This window comes from Dendroctonus ponderosae, unplaced genomic scaffold, assembly GCF_020466585.1.
Source record: "Dendroctonus ponderosae isolate FM_Combo_2020 unplaced genomic scaffold, Dpon_F_20191213v2 Dpon_F_20191213_11, whole genome shotgun sequence".
Lineage (NCBI taxonomy): Eukaryota > Metazoa > Arthropoda > Insecta > Coleoptera > Curculionidae > Dendroctonus > Dendroctonus ponderosae.
The window spans coordinates 6,638,044-6,646,627 of record NW_026017213.1 but is presented as its reverse complement, the minus strand read 5'-3'; the positions used below and the strand labels follow the sequence as shown (position 1 = coordinate 6,646,627).

At 37.9% G+C, this 8,584-nt stretch overlaps 1 protein-coding gene across 1 annotated transcript in view; it reads left to right on the top strand.

The window, feature by feature from the left end:
* LOC109537600 (neuroligin-4, X-linked) overlaps positions 1 to 8,584 on the top strand; it is a 171,766-nt gene that overhangs the window by 28,589 nt on the left and 134,593 nt on the right. The gene's annotated exons all lie outside the window — the stretch shown is intronic.

Sequence of the window (8,584 nt, the reverse complement as noted above, 5' to 3'; positions counted from 1 at the left end):
TGTAAAAACGAGCGTTCTTGCTCATTTTGCTTCCGAGAAACATGCAAAACGGGACGGAAAACATGAAATTTTGCAATAATCTTACGCCACCCTTGAACAAAACGACGATAATTTTTTTAATTTCATAGACAGCAGAAGACAGTATTTTTTCTACATAAGCCCCCCCCCCTGAATTTAAAGCTGGATCCGCCCCTGGCTGTTGAGCAAGATATCAGTCAAAGAATATAATTATTCTTCAAGTGATTTTTCCTCCTCATTCCATAGAATTCTTGGAACATTTTTGCGACCTTCCGCTGGCACGCAAAACAGCCCCAAACTACCACCTTAATCAGTTCGACTATGAGCTTTAGGAGACAAAATAAGCTTCGACATCATCAGCCCAATGTATTGCGGTGATAATAAATCAAGTCGTTCCATTAAGCGGGCGTACATCTTTATTCCGGACGGCAAGTTCTTGTGGAATTTTTACGGTCTTCTGGGGGGAGAATTTATATGGGAAATTCTTCAAAGCAAACCATAAAAACAAACAAACCGCAGATGAAAGATGGAATATAGCAAATGAATCTAGTAGGAGGATTCCAGGCACGCAAAACGTACGTAATAAAGACGGTAAAGCTGACCGAATCGTAAATTCCTGTTTTGATTCCGGCCGCTGAACCGAGTTGAATAGTCAAATCAAAAGTGTCTTTTTCACGAAAATTATAGACCGAGACGAGGGCAGGCTGGAAAAAGCCCTTAGTGCAGTTCATGAATCCGCAGATAAATGCACAACTCGCTAGACTTCTTTAGAAGTTGGGGTTTCGGCGAAAGTTCAAAGATACGCAATCCACCTCGGGCTTATTCGCTCTCTTTGGTAAACTTTGCTGAAAGCTCTGATACTTGCTCCTATTCCGTTTAATGTTGATTTTCCATTAGGAACATATCTAGGAAAAAGTCCCATTTATTCACTTGCGGTTACAATGCGCATAAAAATCAAAGTTTGGTTCGACTTCAATGAAACTTCACAGGTTTTTGTCCTCAACCATCTTCTTCAGTTTCTATAAGTTTCAATTTGCTGCCTGTTCTGGATCGGATGTGACGAGTTTTCAAAAACAAGCGCGCACTTAACAAAAATCTCACATTTTTTCACTTGCGTTTGCAAAGTGCGCAAAAACCAGGTTTTATTTCAATTTAAGTGAAACTTTCAACATTTTCGACGTCAAGAATTTTCTACAACGTGTACAAGTTTTAAGTTGCTGCCTGCTTTGGATCAGAAGTTAGGAATTTTCAAAGACAAGCGCGCAGTTAAGCAAAAATTCACATTTTCACTAGCGGTTTACAAAAAGTGCAATTTTTCTTCAATTTAAATGAAACTTCAAGGCTTTTCCCGACGACGTATTGCCTATAATATGCAAAAGTTTCCAGTGGCTGCTTGCCCACATCGGATGTTACAAATTTTCAAACACAAGCGTGCATTTAAGCAAAAAACCTTTTTTTCCCATTGCGGTTACAACGCGGTCGGAAATCTAATTTTGGTTCGATTTAAGTGAAACTTCAAGCATTTTTGTCGTCAACCTTCTTCTACAGTTTCTATAGGTTTCAATGTGCTGCCTGCTCTGGATCGGATTGTTACGAATTTTCAAAACAAGCGCGCACCATAGAAAAGTCTCACATTTTTTCACTTGCGTTTGCAAAGTGCGCAAAAACCACTTTTTATTTCAATTTTAGTGAAACTTTCAATATTTTGGACGTGAAGAATTTTCTACAGCATGTACAAGTTTCAAGTGAATGTCTGCTTTGCATCACAAGTTACGAATTTTCAAAGACGAGCGCGCAGTTAAGCAACAATTCACGTTTTTACTTGCGGTTTACAAAGAGTGCAAATATCCAATTTTTCCTCAATTTAAATGAAATTTCAAGGCTGTTCCAGACGAAGTATTTCCTATAATATGCAAAAGTTTCCAGTTGCTGCTTGCCCCACATCGGATGTTACGAATTTTCAAACACAAGTGTGCATTTAAGCAAAAAACCTTTTTTGCCCCTTGCGGCTACAACGCGGTCGAAAATCTAATTTTCTTTCGATTTAAGTGAAACTTCAAGGGCATTTGTCCATAACCATTTTCTACAGTTTCTATAAGTTTGAAGTTGTTGCCTGTTCTGAATTGGATGTTACGAATTTTCAAAAACAAGCGTGCACCTAAGTAAAATCTCACATTTTTTCACTTGCGTTTGCAAATTGTGCAAAGACCAGTTTTTATTTAAATTTTAGTGAAACTTTCAATATTTTCGAACTCAAGAATTTTCTACAGCGTGTACAAGTTTCAAGTGGATGCCTGCTTCGGGTCAGAAGTTAGGAATTTTCAAAGACAATCGCGCAGTTAAGCAAAAATTCACGTTTTCACTTGCGGTTTACAAAGAGTGCAAATATCCAATTTTTCCTCAATTTAAATGAAACTTCAAGGCTTTTCCAGACGAAGTATTTCCTCTAATAGGCAAAAGTTTCCAGTTGCTGCTTGCTCTACATCGGATGTTACAAATTTTCAAACACAAGCGGGCATTTAAGCAAAAAACCCTTTTTTTTCTTGCGGCTACAACGCGGTCGAAAATCTAATTTTGGTGCGATTTAAGTGAAACTTCCTGGGCATTTGTCGACAACCATTTTCTACAGTTTCTATAAGTTTCAAGTTGCTGCCTGTTCTGGATCGGATGTTACGAATTTTCAAACACAAGCGTGCACCTAAGAAAAATATCACATTTTTTCACTTGCGTTTGTCTTTATTGATCCAAACCAGTTTTTATTTCAATTTAAGTGAAAATTTCAATTTGCTCGAAGTCAAGAATTTTCTACAGCGTGTACAAGTTTCAAGTGGAAGCCTGCGTTCAGTTAAGCAAAAAATCACATTTTTTGACTTGCGTTTACAAAGAGCCCAAAAATCAAAGTTCTCATTAATTGAAGTGGACTTTCTTTTTGAGATTTTGGTTTAAGTGCTATTGTTAAACGAAACCAAGAGTTTTAGCTGAAAAATGTACAGAGTGATACGAAAATTTATTAACCCGGATTAGTTGCACAGGCGAACCTCAGGGAGCTAAACATTTGCCAGTCTGGGATTTGATTGAAAACCATACTTTCTTTGATTTAATACATGAAAAACCAATTTCTGTTGATCCATACGAAACTTCAGGAAACAGAGAGCAGGAAATATAAATCTGCTTTAACAGATTCAGTCCAGATCATCTCAATCTACTCAGAAATTTCCATTACGACCTTAAATCAACATTGTGTGACTGTGCTGATGCTTGTAACTCTACGCCTGAAGCTCCAAACGATCTTGATACCCAAAACGGTTTTCCAGAAATTCCGTTCTCAAAATACTCGGATTGAAACCGATTTGGAAATATCTCTTAAGCATCACCTGATCTTAACAGCCAATTTATCCGTTTCCCAATTGAACCGAAACACAATTCGGATTGAACATCTTCCGTTCAAAAAGTGAAATAATGCACTTAAAATTCATAATGCGTATAGAAGGGCCTTTCTGTGCTTCCATTTTATATTTCATTGGATCAAAAATTCGGTCGCTCTACTCACAAGAGTGCCATTCTTGTTCCGGTTGAATTTGCACATGAATCGGCCCGATTGTGACAATGGATTTAACCAACTGTAGCCAATGGAAATAATTATCATAAAATCCCTTCTCGATAAAGTACAAAGTGAGTGTTTTTTTATAAATTTGTTTAAATTGCCTACAAATTCTCATAGTTTCTTGTGTGCCATGTGAACATTCAGATGGGGGTGGCATGAATGCCAGGGCCCCTAACAATATAATTCACTGTCGAACGATTCCGTTCGAATCTCCGTGCGAAAATTTACGGCCAATTTATCCGGAAAACTGGAAAAGACTGTACATATAAATCAAAACTTTCCAGCCATAAACCACCATTTTATTAAATTTAAAAAGTTATTTAAAAAGTTTTATATTTTATATGCCGAAGGCCCGTCAGCGCGGCTTATGTCTACACCGATTTATTTATTTATATTTTCATTATGCGTATGTTGGCAAATATCGGTTTGAATTTTTTGTGTAATCGTTGCGTGTGTTTTTTCAACATCCATTTGAATATCCATAGTCGCACAAACGTGGCAACCTTTCAATGATTGGTTTTCCAAATAATCATTGTGTTTAAAACACCATAAAGGCACAATTAAATTTTGCCACTGCAAATAAATAGTTTCTAATTTGCACATTTGATGTTTTGGAAGTTATCCTAAAATTCGATAGCGACAAACAACCGATCCTGCACAATTTAGCGTTAGCTTAAGTCGATCAACTATTATTCTTCTGGTCGATTTCATGGTTCGCCCAATGCTAAGTCTTTGACTTCAAAATTTTAAAAATACATATTTGTGTATTAATGTGGAGCGACTGAAAAATCTGGCCTATTCTGATGTGAGACGAAGTAAAAAATTCACGTCTCAAAAATTTCATTTGAATTTTTAATATCTTTCAGGCGTATAATGATGGGAAAGGGAGCGCTTTTCGCATCAAACTTTTTCAATCCGTGTTCGTTCCAGTTTATTTGCTGCGATTGTAAACATTTACAAAGCAAGCAAAAATCAGGCGACGGATGTTCATATTAGGTCTTTGCCTTCTTGAAACCGTAAATTTGTCTTTCGACAGACAAATTTAAGGTTTCAAGAAGGCAAAGACCTAAAAGAACGTTGATTTTTACCAATCATGAGTTTGTGTAAATTTTAAATCTGATGATGGCGCTGTTGTCTCTTAAATTTTAAATCTGATGATGGTCTCGCCGAAACGTAATGAAATAAACGATGTTCAAAATTTTTACTTCACACTTTGACTGAGACCCAGGAAAGATAAGAATATCATTAAAATTGTATGCAAAAATAATCTATTCGTATAAGCGTTCACTCTTGTTCTACATCTTTAAATGTTTGGTAGCGACTTTTCACTTTTTCGCAATGCAAATATTTTTATTCAAAATCTCATTTCAAAGACTTAGTTTCCGCCGACTATTTACTGGCGTGATACGCCAGAAGCATTCGTCCCCGTTCAGAGTGGAAATGCCGGAAAATAGGTTTGTTTTGTATGCTAAGGGCGCAAACATGGAAATATTATTCTGCTGTTTTTCCTTTCAACTTGCCCTAAAAAGGGGTGACGGTTTGTTCAATTTCCGACCTAAATCTACCCATAGACTTATAGAAAAGGGTACTTTGCCGAACAATACGTTTTTCAATGCGCAGACGATACTGCCCTAATCGCACATGACAACGACAAACCAAACCTCCAAAAGCGGTATTTTAATTTTTATTAGCTTCAGGTTCCTCTTTTACTTCCTCTGTTAATTTGAATAACTAATAAATCAGAAATTTGCGCTCATGGCGAAAATGTACGCTTTTCTATTAGGCTGTAGCCAACTGCGACATGTTTTCATTGGCAATGCGGGGCCAATTCAGATGGCGAATCGAATGCTCGTCAATTTAAATTGATTCAGAAGGAAAAATGTTGCAGGAAAAACTTTTTCCGCTTCGCCGTGATTCATTAAAAATTCTAATCGGGAGCGGAAAAATTCTTCGCATTTTCCGTTATGATGACATCTGCTTCTACATCCTCACATTTCCAGTTTAGCGTTTTTCCCACTCGGACAGATGTGACCGCAAACTTTTCGCAAAATCTCCGATTAATTTTTAACTGGCATATTTTCTGCTCATCGCCGGAAAAATGCCCTGGAAAAAACGCATTTTTCCATCGTCTTGCCGCGTTCTATTAAACATTCTGCCTGTTTCCGAATGAATGCTCGGTTAATTCCCCTGGGTAATTAGCTTGTCAACAGTCGACTCTCCCTAAGCACTCTAATGAAAAGGGTTTCTTAGTCTGATCCAATTTTTGCGTTTTTCAAGGACCTCATAATTATGCTGGGAAATTGGGTTTATTAAGGCCGCATCAGGACAGGAAAGATTCGACAAATCGCATTATATATCTTACGATCTCTGTATATTTGCTATTCCACCTAAGAATTGGTAGTAGGAACCACTGGGTTTCACCATGCAGGATGGAGTTTCTTTGAGCTGAAGAGCGCAGAAGAAGACAAAAGCGACTGCTGTGTTATACTTAGTTCTATTGATGCTCGCCTTYTTCTTATTGCTGCAAGAGTTATGAAATTTAATATCAATCTCCAGGAGCTTTTCAAATCGTTCACTTTTGGAACTTTCGGAAGCTTTCTATTTAATAATGATATCCATTTGAAAACTCCCAGTTTTCAGCAAAGTTTCAGCCAGTAATGGCGATACCCTATTAATAAAGCTCGAGGACTGAGCAAGCTCAAGTTCAAACTAAACATAAACTCTATCTATTTTATTGGATATCCGCTTCGGCTTTCCGTTCCCTCCAAGACGGTCCTCGGAAAGGCGCATTTCCACGGCAAAAGAGCATTTTTTTGGTGTTTTATGTTTATCTTTTTCATGGCATATACTTAGCTACAGTCGGCTTCTTTGCTTCTGTTCTCTGTTTCTTTATGGGGCTTAATAAATAATGTAGTAGCTAAGACGTGCCCCCCTTTGCGACGAAATTTTATAAGCATGTGACATCAGTTAAAGCAGCCTTTATGATGTTCTTTGAGCGCCGCATATTTTATTTCCAATTTCCAATCGTGTTCTTGAAAGGGCGTCTTTCGCTGCCAGTGGAAACTCGAAATAGGAAATAATATTCCAGCAGAAGATAATATACCTAACGGGGCTAAAAAAGCTTATGCTTCCATGGCAAATCCTTATCTGTTCGCATCCCATGAGTCCTCTCGGTTTCCTGCAATAACCTCAGTGAAATGGACTAGTCAGGTAGAGGTATAAAAGCGGGGATCTCCCTGATGGAAACTTAATGAAAATGGCGAGAAATAAAGGGGCGAATGGACGATTTGGCTCAAAATGCACTTTGGAATGTACTTGTTGAATCGTGGGCTTTGGGACAATTTCATCATCTGGAACTCAACCGAACACTGCTTTCATTAGGCTACAACTGGCAGCAAGCGTTTCACTAAATCTATTGTGGAGGTGCGCACACTGAGCAGGTTCCTAACAAAAGTTTCACTTCACAACATCGCTTTCTACTGGCTATAAGAACCTTTGGACCTACCAGACCAATGTTTAAATTTCTCCCAGTTGTTGATCACTTGAAGAACAGTCGTGTCTTCTTAAATCTCTTCGAGTATTGGGCTTGTTTTCAGTTTGAAGTAGAAACTTTGCACGTAGATCAAGTGGGCATAGATTTGAATGCCAGCGAGTTTTCCCGATTATAATCGTCCACAATTGCTATCGGCCAGGGTGTTTAGGGGAAATGGATCGACGATGGCACGTTTTACATTTGACTGATTAAAGAGGACTTTTTCCGCTCAAACATACCGAAATTTCCCAAAGCCGAAAGGAGCGAGGGCCAATTTGGCCCGCTGTTACAATACAAATTAGAGCAGAGGACTCGTGCTGGCCTAATTGTGATTCAGCAGCTACAGCGTCCTCAGCGATAACAGCAGAAATTACATTCATTTTTCCGGTATTTCGGGGGGTTGTTCTGATGAGTTACGGCCCGTTTTTGCGGTTTTTATTTTGCTCGGATGGAAAAAATCTCCGAATTATAACGAGGGCGCCACTCGCTTTTTATGGATCCGGCGGGTTTGTGCTCGGCCCTTGAATTATTTAAATTGAGAGATAAAGATATGAGTTGTGGAATGAACTGCTTGCACGTCCAACGGATTAATGGAAAGACAAAATTTTCACAATTTTTTTTTTACGATTCGCATGACAATAAATTTTTGTGCAAGCTCGTATTAAGTTACGATCAGCTATTGGATGAACTCACCATTATCTGGCCATTAAAACGGATTAATGATAATAAAAAACAATTATAACTGTGTGTGCACTGGATGAGCCTTTAATCAGTTAATACCCGAAGGTTTTCCAGGATTTTATATTACTGCTTATTGATTAGCTTGAAAATTAARTTTAGCGCTTAGTCGCAGTTCTTACAGCCGAATACCTGAAATACTGATTGCAAAATAAGATTTTTCCAAGTCTCGTTCTTAACCAGACCAGTTATTTGGCATTTTCCCTATGTACTTGCTCTAGTATTTTATTCTCTTCCTTATTCATTCTTCTCTTCCCGCAACTTGCAWCGATTTTTTTTGGTTTATTTAGTTTTTCCCCTGTTGTCATCATTTAGGTTGTWTTTTCATGCARCTSTAAGCATTTTTAATGGAAAAACAGAGCGGCAGCCTTGCACTCGCCTACTTTAACCTCTTTTAAATTTTCAATKTAAGGTTAGGTTTTAAATTGCGCTCTTCAAAATTCTAATRCATATAATACTGTCGAAGTATGCAAGCAAAAATTAAGACGGTTCTACTCCAATAATCAAAAACTGCGCAAAGGCTCCTCAAAGTTTAAAAATTCATTCTGATGGCACCAGTTTATTAAATAGAGCGAAATTCACACTGTATGCAAAGCGAAGCTTTCGTGATTGAGTGCGGAAACCTCCTCCTAAAAGTCTCAACTAATTGTGCAGAAATCGTATTTTGAACTGAGCGATGTAAATATTTGAAA